Source organism: Mytilus edulis, chromosome 8, assembly GCF_963676685.1.
Source record: "Mytilus edulis chromosome 8, xbMytEdul2.2, whole genome shotgun sequence".
NCBI classification, from domain to species: domain Eukaryota; kingdom Metazoa; phylum Mollusca; class Bivalvia; order Mytilida; family Mytilidae; genus Mytilus; species Mytilus edulis.
Genome location: NC_092351.1, coordinates 39,591,660 through 39,605,839, shown reverse-complemented (window position 1 = coordinate 39,605,839; position 14,180 = coordinate 39,591,660).

Genomic DNA, 14,180 nt, shown 5'->3' with positions numbered 1-14,180 from the left:
ATATGGCTTCCGAACAAACAAATTTAAACAAACTAAATTGTATTGGAACCGGTTATAACAATCTACCTATCTTTATGAAATTAAAACTAAAATGTCGACAGAAAATATATTCTTTAAAAAACACTTTTCAGTCAAGTTTATATGATACGATAGTGTTGAATTACACTTGAGTGAAACATACATTGCGTTATGGTGTTAAGCTATCTAAAGTTTCAATTTTTCCTCATGGTGTAAACTTGGTGTAAGGTTTCGACAATTTCTGGATGGTCACATCTTAACACTTATTTAAATAAGCAAGTTGCACCTAATTTATTCGTTTAAGTGTGTCGAATATCCAACCTAGGTGGTAGATTAAATGATTGATGGTGCAAAGCAATGATTAACGCTGAATTTAGGAATAGTATTTCATAAATATGATATTAGTTTTGGTGTTACATTTGAAGAATAGGAGTTATAATGTTATGATAAATGTCATCACAATAAAGAACAACAAATGTATTAAACTGTGTGTGCGAAAAAGGAAATTACAGATGTTATAACTTATAAAGAATAAGAAATATCAAATGTAAAATAAATCATTATAATAAGGAATATATAATGAAAAAAATGTCATAAGTGTCGATATCAAATACACTAAAGCTCTAATGTACACCCTTTTTGTGATGCATGTTGAAAGGAATAACAGTACTGATTATTTGGAAAACTGCATTCATCAATTTTGATTTGACAGTCAAAATTATCCGTTTTACTGGCTCCGCTATGCAACGCCAATAAAATTTCATTTTCGACCGTTAAATCGCCAATTGGTGATGGCAAATCTTGAACTATATTGCTGTTATTCCTTTAGTTGATTAAACAATTATCATGATAACAAGAAATACCAAGTCCTAAACGTCATAAAAGCAGAGAATATCAAATAGAAAAAAAAACCTTCATTACAAGACAAAATGATAATGAAATATAAAAACTTGACCAGGGGATTTGAAATTTGATACATGAAAGTCTTAAGAATAGGGTATATCGCATGTAATAAATAGTTTGTAAGCATATGGAACATCAACTATAATCAAACTACACAAAAATATGGAATATCAAATATAGTAAAAACTTTTTTACATAAGAAAATGTAATTTACGCCAATAAAAAGAGAAAATCAAACGTTATAAAAATTTCACAAGAAAACGCAATATAAAATGTAGTAAAGCTTCATAATAAATAAGAATATAGTATATTAAAACGTCCTAAGAATTGTAAATCTGAAATGTAAAAGTAAAACTCTTAAAAATAAAGAATATCAAATGTATAAAACAGATCATAGGAATGGAGAATTTCAAAAGTAGTAAAAATTTCATATGAATTATGTACATCAAATGAAATAAAAAGTTTATAAAAAAAGGAAATATCAATTGCGATTGAAACTACATAAGAACAAGACATGCAAAGTGATAAAAACGTCAAGAAAATAGAGAAGACTCAATATCAAATGTAGAAAACGTCTTTAAAAAAAAGCATATTAAATGTAATGACAAACTCGTGTTTTTCTCTATAATACAGATGACGTGGCTCTGTATTTGAACATCCCGTTCTTATGATATTGCAAAAAAAAATGTACTCTTGTCTTTCATTTCTGCTAATGTGCTTTGTCTATATGCCTTTTTGTGTTTCTTGTGCACATTTGACGTGACTCTGTACTTGCACATCCCGTCTTTGTGTAAGTATACTATGGTAAACTGTAAAATCACAAAAATACTGATCTTCAAGGAAAAATCAAAAGTCCCTAATCAAAAGCTCAAACACATCAAACGAATGGATAACAACTGTCATATTTCTGACTTGGTACAGGCATTTTCGTATTTAGAAAATGGTGGATTAAACCCTAACCCTCTCACTTGTATGACAGCCGCATCAAATTCCGTTATATTAACAACGATGTGTGAACAAAACAAACAGACACAATAGGTAAAAATGTCACAATAGGGGTACAACAGCCATACGAACCGCACCAAAATCTGGGGATGATATCAGGTGACCCGGAAGGGCAGGTAGATCCTGCTCAAAACCTGACACCCGTCGCGTTTTTCATGTTATTACAAAGACGGTAAATAGTCTTACTCGGTAGGTCACATTCGTGAAAAGGGAACGGGATTGAAGTTACGACATACGGAACATATCCGATATCATCTGTCAAACGCATATTCTATTACGGTCTACCAATCCATGATGGCGTCCGTAAAATTTACAAAATGATGATTTCAACTTCACCATTCGGAACTCTTGGTCTGAAAATAAAAATTCACAATTGGTTAGCCGAAATCATCTCTTTTGTCGTAAAGTTTTGTTTTCAACCGACCCTCATAGTCAATGTCTAGATATAAGTACTAATCAAATGGCAAAAATCAAAAGCTTAAACACATGAAGCGAATGGATAACTGTCATATTCTTGACTTGGTACAGGCATTTTCTTATGTAGAAAATGGTGGATTTTGAACTTTGTTTTATAGCGATAAACCTCTCACTTGTACGACAGTTGCATCAAATCCATTAAATTGACGGCGAAAGGTGAACAAAACAAACAGACATAAAGGGTAAACAAGTCAAAATTAGGGATACAACAGTCAACAATGTGTTATAATTTGTGTATTCGTGTCAATTATTTTTGCTAATATGCTTAATCTATATGTCATTTTGTCCTTCTTTGTTACATAGTTGTTTTTATAGTGATTGAGATTATAAAACAATGTTGACTGCTGTACCCCTTTTTTGATATTTTTAACTATTATATCTGTTTGTTTGTTATCTATTCGCTGGATGTGTTTTAGCTTAAGATTTTGCAATTTGATTACGGATTTTCCTTTTTTGAATTTTCGTCGTAGTTCAGTATTTTTGTGATTATATTTTTTCGTTCGAATATTGAATGTTGTATATAAAATGTGATAAAAAATAAATCAAAATAGGAAATTCCAAAAGTTAACAGAAAGTACATATATATGGAACTTCAAATGTAATATAAACTACACTAAAAAAGAAGGAATATCAATTGCAATGAAATCGTCTTAGAAATAATCAATATCAAATACTAAACTCTTCATGGAGATATTACGATAATTTAATAATTTTATAAATCTTTTATCAATTCTGTGTTAACGATATACTGAAATCAATTCAATGTGCCATGTTGACGTAATATGGTATTCGTTTTCTTTTCTGTACCTATCAGGTAATGACATTCTGAACAAATGAACCTTTATTGCTGTAATCTACAATTTCACGTGGTATCCTAGCCATAGAGAGGCTGTAGTAAAATAAATAAATACGTACTAAAATGAATGATCTAAAATTTTCGAGACGATCTGAGAAACTTTTCCAAGAAGATGAAGGCACATTAAACCTACCAAAACTCACCAATACACAGGGTTCAAGTAGTTATCAAAAGTACCAAGATTATAATTAAGTACTCCAGACGAGCGACTCATCAGTGACGCTCATATTTCAAGGGTTTATGAAAAGACTAATCATTTTTAAAAGAGCAAACAGAAAATCAAAATAACTGAAAATGGTCTGTTTCGGTATATTTGTGTAAAGGGAATATGGCTATAAAGTATAATAATATGTATAAACGACCTTTAAGACGCATTGATTTCTGAATGAAACAAATAGGCCGATGTGAAGTTCAAATTCTAAGTATTGTTGACATTGCTGATTAAATATTGCAATTATCACATGTGCATACAGACTAATATATATATTCTCATTTCAGAATAAACTCATCATAGATAAATCGAAGAAAAAACTAATTACATTAAAAACAAGAACGTCTTTGAGTATAATTATTGATATTAAATTGCATAATAAAAAAAAACTAGTATTTACAAAAGGTACAAATTGATATTTTACAATAAAGTTTAAAAGTTTGTTAAATCTCAAACATATCATTCGTATGTACTCTGAACTATTCAACTTGGTTATTTTTATCTTTTTATAGTAATTAGACTTTCGAACAAACAACTTGAAGAAAAAGACAACTTTGATACTTGAGTTTCATAATTAGATCTATACTTATCCCGTTAAAAGACTAATGATTTTAATCTTCTAAATATCGGTCTGTTGAAAACAAAACTTTACGACAAAAGAGATGATTTCAGATCTCCAATTGTGAACTTTCCATTTCTATGTAGCAACATTCCAGCAGCGCCTGCATAAGGAGTATATATCTCCCAATTCATAAGCTATTCCAGGGCTTATATTTCCTATTATGATTTCCTTACAGGGTTGCTGCTCACAACGATGTTTTAACAAGAGTTCCAAATAGTGAAGTTGAAATAATCCCTTCGTAAATTGTACGGACGCCATCAAGAGTTGGTTGACCGTTATGGAATAACCGTTTCACAGATGATCTCGGATATGTTCCTTATGTCGTAAGTACAATCCCCTTCCCTTTTCACGGATGTGACCTACCGAATTGGACCATTTACTGGGTTTGTAATAACATTACCAACACGAAGGTTGCCACATGTGGAGCAGGATCTCCTTATCCTTCTGGAGCATCTGAGATAACCCCCAGTTTTTGGTTGGGTTCGTGTTGCTTAGTCTTTTGTTTTTCTATGTTGTGTCTTGTGTACTAATATTTGTCTGTTTGTCTTTTTCTTTGTTAATCATGGCTTTGTCAGTTAATTTTCTATCTATGAGTTTGACTGTCCCTCTGGTATCTTTCGCCCCTCTTTTCTTCTTGTAATCATGTTAGAAAGCGAAACTTTTTTTCTCTTGTTAAGGCATATCATGCGGCAATGTTTAAATTCCTTTGAAGTTGTGATTAATGAGTTTTAAACACTTCAATCTTTTAAATGTACCTGTTACGTCACATAAAGTATGCATAAAGTGATTGTGCTATTTCCTGGATTTAGAATTATAAAGGTTTAGGTGAAGAAAGGACAAAAAATCTAATAAAATGTTATTTTACTGCATGCTCTTACAAATAGAGGTGCTAAATGCTTAAAATATAACAACTTTTTAGCTTTTAGGGTACAAATGTGCATCTTCATTGAAAACTAGTTGTAGTCGTTCAAAACAGAAATGTTCATCAGTATTCTCCTCAGAAACTAACAAAACCTTTAAATAGACTTATTAAAAGGGGATATAGTTACGATACTGTTGTCAGGTCATTAAAGATTGCATATTTTGGCTTTAACATTGATTCACTGATAGGGTCTTTGCATCGGAACTAAACACATTTATTTCTAAAAAAACAGTTGTTGGCATGACACGGGTTATGTTCTTCTCATATATTTTATGATAGTATGATACTAAACCCCTGACGGGAGGGATTGTACCTGATATTCATATGATGAAGACATAATCTTTCAATCAGTTTAATTGAGGTCTGGAGCTGGCATGTCAGTTAACTGCTAGTAGTCTGTTGTTATTTATGTATTATTGTCATTTTATTTATTTTCTTTTGTTACATCTTTTGACATCAGACTCGGACTTCTCTTGAACTGAATTTTAATGTGCGTATTGTTATTCTTTTACTTTTCTACATTGGCTAGATGTATAGGGGGAGGGTTGAGATCTCATAAACATGTTTAACCCCGCCGCAATTTTGCGCCTGTCCCAAGTCAGGAGCCTCTGGCCTTTGTTAGTCTTGTATGATTTTAAATTTTAGTTTCTTGTGTATAATTCGGAGTTTAGTATGACGTCCATTATCACTGTACTATTATGCATATTTTAGGGGCCAGCTGAAGGACACCTACGGGTGCGGGAATTCTCGCTACATTGAAGACCCATTGGTTGCCTTCGGCTGTTGTTTGCTCTATGGTCGGGTGGTTGTCGCTTTGACATATTCACCATTTCCTTTCTCAATTTTATCAATATATTTATTTGTTCATTCCTCTATTTGGTTAGTTAGAAACTAATTACCATACACAGAATTGTGCATCAGAAGTTTTAGAGCACTGTGGACTATACATGTAACTGAATCGAATTTCTCTTTTGATAGTCATACAAAAACGCCACCTACGTTGAAAATGGTTTTTTATAATGAGCTAAATTTTACATAAAGATGTGGATAATAATCAATTTTCAAATATTGCAGCTAGTTATAGTTTATTTTAGCATAATTTTATGATTTTGTTACTATTTTGGATTTCCTATACATTTGGATTTAATTTAAGGATTAAACAAATCTTCGATTTACAGATTTTCATTGCGTATGGCATGTAAAAACGTACAGCTTTGAACCTACTTTGCAAGTAATTTAAACAAAAAAAGGGAAAGATCTCATTGGTAAAAAAAAAGCCAATAATCAATACTTTTTTCTTTTTAAATACGCAAAGATAATTAAATCAAGTTACTATCTTGTTTATCTCGAAAGATGGAAAGTCTTGGTGCAGTAAAACTAGATAACTTTACAGACATATTTCAAACAGAGGGAAATGTAGGACTTATACAAACAATCAGTTTACTTCAATGTGTTTGGTCCTGTCTACGTAACAAAATGTGCTTGACATTGTTTTTCAAAAATGACACAAATCTTTGTATCCTCCACTCTAAGACATTTTACTACAAACAACCAACAGAATCTGGAGTTGGATGGGAAGCTTATCAAATTCAAGATTGTAAGTATACTTCAGATCAAAGATTTAGGTTTGCAAATTGCCTTTTCTATATAAACATTTAATATATGTCAAAAGTAAGGTTTCAAATTCCATTTATATTTTCAAAATAAAAAAAGAATTGGGTGGTTTGGGAGTATAAATATTAGATATGATAGAATTTGTTCATACTTGCAAAAACGTTGTTTATATTTTGATATGCTTCCAAAACATAATAATAATGATGGGTCACCGTGCATTTGCTCAAGCTACATATTGTGACAAAATGACACAATGTATGTGGATTATACATTTAATACAAAAGTAAGTGATTAGAAGCTCAACTAAATAATAGTAATGTAAAATACTATATGAAAAGATAGTTTCTAGAAAATGCCTTGCGAATATCAAAAAAATTGGGTCATCGTACGTTTTTTTCCGGCTGAAATATTAAAAGCAAAATTTATTTATAATCCTTCAGAAAATGCACTTTTTCAGAGTTACTTACTTTTAAAACATTAAAAATCAAGCAAAAAAAAATATACGCTTGGAAAAATATTAAAATTTATAAGTTAATATCTTATAAATTTGTTCTTTTAAATGAAAATTTGTATTAGTTGTCTGCATTCCTGGCTCAAATTTTCCTAACTTCATTGAAAATTTAACTGAGGTTCTCTTTTATTTACAATCTAAGATCGCGAAAGACACCCATACTACTTTAAGCACATATTACTGCAATTAAAATAGATTTGAATTTTACTGTTCACTGATTGTATAGTAATAAGGGCGACTTTTGTTATATAGCTTAAACGCCGTAATAAGTCGAAAGTATAATAATAACGGTAATTTAAAGGATAATGCTTCATTGGCTCAATTCACTTTCTTGTTATCCTGTGTTTTAATATATGATAGCATCTATGGGTTTCTTTGAACGTTTTGAATATTAATAAACAAAAGTTTCTTCTTTTAAGTGAGTGGTAGATGTCCAGACAGTTTTGCATACTACAGACAACAGGATTTATGCTATAGAATTGAACATGGAACAGATAAAAACGTATTTAACTTCGATGGGTGTGTTGCTTTTCAATCGGAGCTTATACGGATTGACTCATCGTACAGGCAAACATATGTGGAATATATTTTAGGTAATTGATAACTTTTGTATAGCATTATTGTAATACTGTTATATAAACGTAATTATACGTTCTTGGCTTTTGAAATATTTTGGTTTGAGCGTTCATGACGAAGGTAAACCCAGATAACGCGCGTTTGGGGAATAGTTTATAAAGAATCACTTCAATAAATATACCGTTGCGTGTCACATTTATTTTTGTATATTTTAGATAAAATTAAGGAAAATGTAACTTTTTTACGTACATATATAAAAATACGAGGATGCAGTATAATCGTAAATGAACATCTCTCAACCAGAAACCGAATGATATAGATGTTTACGACTACAAGACACTTTACGAATTTTAAAATTGAGCAAAACCAATACCGCATAGTCGGCTATAAAAGGCCCCGCATATATTAAATAATTCGAACGATAAAACTAACGACCTGTTTTATGTACAAAACAATGAACGAAAACAAATATGATATTAAGCAATAAACGATTACCACTCGATAACAGGATCCTGACTTGGGACAGGCACATACAGAATGTCTTGGGGATAGAATAGTGTGGCTATTCGATATGATCTTTTATTAATTTTTTTTTTCATTTCACAGGAGCATTATAGTGAAGTGAACATATCAAAAGGAATTATTTATACAAAAGAAATCTAATTTTCAAAAAGAAAATGTTGAGTTGAGCCTAATATGTTCTACTATTGCGCTTTTAATGACCACAATTGTATCATTTCCAAGCTATAAACATCTAATTTACAAATACCAGTATATTGTGTGTATGTTTTATCAATTTGTATTTGATTGGATGAAAGAGCTATTTATTGTTCAAATGCCAAAACGAATATCAGTGAAGATTTTTAGATGTGTTCAAAGACAAAAGAAGGACGAAAGATACCAAAGGACAATTAAACTCATAAATCGAAAATAAACTGACAACGCCATGGCTAAAAATGAAAAAGACAAACAGACAAACAATAGTACACATGACACAACATAGAAAACTAAAGGACAAACAACACGAACACCACCAAAAACTAGGGGTGATCTCATGTGCTCCGGAAGGGTAAGCAGATCCTGCTCCACATGTGGCATCCGTCGTGTGGCTTATGTGATAACAAATCCGGTAAATAGTCTAATTCGGTAGGTCACATTCATAAAAAGGTAGGGGATTGTAGTTACGACTTAAGGAACATATCCGATATCATTTGTGAAACGGTTATTCCATAACGGTCAACCAACTCGTGATGGCGTCCGTAAAATTTACGAAGGGATGATTTCAACTTCACCATTTGGAACTCCTGGTCTAATAGCTTCATTGTAAGCAGCAACCCTCTATAAAGAAAATCATGATCGGAAATGCAAGCACGGGAATATCGTATCAATTGGGAGATATATACCCCGTTTGCAGGTGCTACTGGAATGTTGCTTCTTAGAAATGGAAATTTCACAATTGGAAAGCTGAAATCATCTCTTTTGTCGTAAAGTTTTGTTTTTCAACCGATCCTCATTGTCAATTTCTAGATGTAAGTCAAAATATGAGGCCGACTTAACTGTATCTGTAGTATCATGAAATGTCACCCGAAATTGTGATTTTCATCCGATTTTCATCAAAATTCACGCCGAAGAGATACTACCAAAAATGGACAAAACAATAAAGGTCAAAACTATACACAGACAAATAAAAGAAATTAAAATACATAATTGAGACGGCAGATAACATAACTATCTAGAATCTATACTTCAAGAGAAAGTGAAAAAGTGAAAAGTCGATTGAGTACTCTAAGACCTAACAACAAACGAAAACTCAATTAAGCCAGTATTTTAATTTTGAATTACAGATGGTGTGACAAGAGATTGGATATGTATCCAAGGCAAGAACTTTGTTGTTCGTGACAGGATGACCTTTGATGATGGTACTGATATGGTGTACTTTAACTGGGACAGTTCTCAGCCAGATGATGACGACCTCCCTATAACCATTGTTATGGCAGTTACATACAACTCCACTATGTATTGGCATGATATGAACTTTCCAAATGAGCTTACATGTAGTTATATCTGTGAAAAGAGAGCATGAATTAAATGTACTGTTTATTCTTGTGTCCAAAGCGAGAGTAATTATCCTCTCCCAAGACGCAAGTGATCATTTAGTGCAGTGGTTGTCGTTCTTTGCAATTTAGTATAAATGTTTTTCGTTAAATATCATTACTAGTAGGTTAAGTCGAAAGATTATTATTTGCTTTTGTCTTGCTTAATATTTTGTTAAAAAGGGCCTTTTATGTCATACTATATTGGATCGGTTTTGTTCATCGTTGGTCTCACATTTAAAACTAATCAAAGATATGTCTTATAATTTGGTATGCGTTTCATCTACATGAAACTAGTTAGTGGGAATTGAATCGAAACGTTTAATAGGCAAAACGAATAATAAATTTCGAAAGCTTTAGAAATACTTTTAATGTTCACACCGTTGCTATATGACTTCTAAGAAATAGTTGTCTGACTGGTAAATTTTTATTTTCATATTCGTTAAAGCTATATTTTGTTTTGGGTAGTATAAATGAAACCTTATATGTGTTATAAATAGTATTTAAGTTATCTTTTATCAGAAGTTGAATTGTTTATAAGTTGAAATGTATTAAATTGAAGTACACAATAAGACTACTTTTTATGTTTCATTTTTCTCTGTTTTCCCATGCAAAAAGAGTTATTAAGTTCATGATTATGAATAAAATAAATGTTGCTTTCTCCTGTAACTTAAATAAGTTGGCATCATAAATTTGTTTTTGTCAATGAGACAACTCTTCATTTTAGTCATAATTTGTAAAAGTAAATCTTTAAAGGTCAAAGTACGATCTGCAACACGCAGCTTTGGCTCACACCGAACAGCAAGATACAAAGTGTAAAAAACATTACTAATGTTAACATTGATTGTTATTAAACACAGTTAATTACCAGCAAATATATCAATAAAAGTGATAAGACAATTTTGTAAAATCAAAAAGTATTAACATTGTAGTTGTAGTCTTTTTCATTATTACATTTGTATTTTAAGATTTTGAATGACAAATTGCGTCTCTGTCATCTAATTTATATTTTCTTACAAAAGAAAAGTGAAAGTAAAATCACCAAAATACTGAACTCCGATGAAAATTCTAAACGAAAAGTCCCTAATCAAATGACAATTGAACAAACTAGCTCAATGAATGGTAGCAGCTATTCATTAAAAAATATAAAGTTATGTTGATGATATTAATCATGAATTAAATTTGAGTAAAATTGTATTACATTATAATATTTAATTGAGGATGGATCATTATTTACAAAATAAAGCACATTCGAACGTGTAATCTAGAGAGAATAGTATGCTTAATATAAACAAATTTAATCCACTTCCGGATTTACCCTGACCATGATATATGAGTTTTTTTTTAATATTATTGAAACAAATAAAATTTCAATCATTATCAAATTTGTAATATAAATAGATACAAGATTCAATTGTTTTGATCATAGAAAATGAAATAAAGGAAAAGAATAGGCTCAAGCTTGATGAATTAATTCCCAAATAAGATAGATAGTGTAATGATTAGTATTTAGATAGCATCCTTATTTATATATAATCTTTTATCAACTTAGGATTAGTCGATGATTATCAAATGTAGTTCATACAGTGCTACATTTTTATTGCAAACATATATACATTATAAAGTATAGTATGGATATATATAAATTGACAATTCATGTGAATCGAATTGTATCCGAGAGGGTTTGTCAATGTGGTCATGAACATTCACACATTATTTACTTGGTGGGATGGCCTTTGAAACTTACTTTGAAAAGTCCTTTAGGAATATTTTCAAGAGTGAACACTGTTTTATAAAGTAACCCATGGATATATCCTAAAGGCGAATGAATCATGATGAATCAAGCTGAACAATAGATAACAACTTATTAGGTGAGCGCTGAGGGGACACAAGAAGACTTAACCGCACCACATTATGTATTAGGTTGTAATAAATCAGGCGCCCACTATTCGGTGGATGTCTTTGGTTGCTGTCTGTCATGTATGTTCTTCGTGTATTTTATGGCACAAATCATGCCGTTATTTTTCCCGTTCGAAAATATTTTTTAACATTTCGTAATGTCAGATCTTTTATGGCAGAGTATATATTATTCATTTCTAAAGGCCAAGTAATGGCATTTACATCATTGGGGACTCTTGAAGTTTAGTTGTCTTAAAGACAATCATATCACATCTTCATTTTTATATTATTTTTATATTTAAATCATTGTTAGAAAGACAACTGTTTCTAACATTGCCATAAAAACACTATAACATAATAAGTATGAGGAGGAGTCAGAAAATATGTTGGCAATACAACGATTTTTTTTTTAAGATAGCGAGTTGTGTTAGCATGTGTATCGCATGTCGAAAGTTAAAATAAGTTTGATAAACGCTAGACAAATACTTTGTTTAAATGGAATATCAAATATTTATATTAATTATATATTACTAAGAACATCCTTAGTATTTCGAATAATGTTTACTTTTTCAAACAATTAATTATAAAAAAAAAAGACCATATAATTGATATTCATGTCAACACCAAAGTGCTGGCTACTAGGCTGGTAATACCCTCAGGGACGAAACGTCTACCAGCAGTGACATCGACCCTGTGGTGTAAATAGATATCAAAGGTACCAGGCTTATATTTTTGATACGCCAAACGCTTGTTTCGTCTACATAAGACTCATTAGTGACGCTCAAGTTGTGCCAAATACGGCTAAGGTAATCTATGCCTGGGATAAGGAAATCCTTAGTATTTCGAACAATCTTTACATTTGCAAACAGTTAATTTATAAAAAAATGTCCATATAATTGATATTCATGTCAACACTAGCGTGCTGTCTACTGGGCTGGGACAAAACGTCCACCAGCAATATTTATCTATAATGTAAAAATAAAAAAGTATAGCCTTTAACGTAAAAACAAAAAAAGTATGGCCTTAACCTTGAATCGTTCTTGGATTTTTATGTCAAATTCTGCATATTTCAAATCTGAAAAAAAATTTGATCTGTCAATTGAAATGAAACAGGGAAAGTTTTTTTTTCATCGTTATGTGCTTCACTTCTGAAATTACCTTCACCAGGAACAATCACAGGTTTGTTACATAAAGGCTTATTTTATATATTTGTACCTCTGTTAGTTCATCAATTTTTATTATCTTAATAGACCATACCCATTAAATATAGTTTGTTTGCACACAAACAAACGCAGAAACTCAAGATTGAGCAATACGAATACAAATAAAAACTTGGGATGAATTTAGATATGATTGGGAGGCAACTTTTCTACTACTTCATTAGTATAAAACATCATCCAATAGAAGATAGATAATTATGTTTTGCATTACTCGCCTTGCATATTCGCTGTGTATCATCACCCATTAATAAACTTAAGTTACCAACAAGATTAACCCATTACAATACGTTTCGGTCAATATGCTGATGTTTAACACCAGTAAATGACATTTCATATGTCAGCTGCTTCAACTTTTATACTTAAAATTTGTGCAAATAATTCATGAACATTTATAATTGGATGTTTTTTTCTTCACCCTTTTTTCACAGTTTGTTTCATAATATAGTATTTTACGCTGATTGACATTTTAAAAAGAAGAGGGTTGAGATTAAGAGCATTTGTAATTGGTGATCATGTTATATCTTTGAAATTCAGTTTATTTTCGTAACTTCATTCTCTTTTTACTATGTTGTATTGTGTAAACTGTTGTTTGTCTTTAGTTCTCGTTCTTTTCCAATTATGAGTGTGAGTGTTCCTTCGGTATTCTTCTCTTCTCTTTTATCACAAACGATTTTGATTTTTAAATACGTTACAATTATGGAAAATGTATTTTGAAGGTAAATTACATTACATTTATTTCATCTGAAAGCAAATTATGTTAATTGCACAGTATTTAGATAAAAATGAATTGCGCCATTTTCTCTGATTTTGTTTCCCAACACGGCAAAATATTTTCAAATCTTTGAATCTTAAACTTTTAACATCTCATCCAAATGCATGTACTTTAAAATTAAACACTATTTTGATTTAATTCTAAATTAGTCTTCAATAAACGTCAGCGGAATACATGTATCTATCATAAAAAAATTATCTTTTGGATACAAATTTGTTGATTTTGGCAACCGATGTTTCTTGTGGAGAGTAGTCATATTGACAATCATATCACATCTTCCTTTTTATCTTTAGATGCAAATTTCAATGATTTATAAAAAATACCTTCAAAAGAATCATAAAGAACCGAAATTTTAAATTTCTGGAAAAAAATATAAAATTTTGAAACGCTTTTATAAGTATATATAGATCCTCTCATATGGAATTTCAATAGAATTTAACTTTATTTTTAGTTTGAGCATATGAATGAAACAAAACTAACC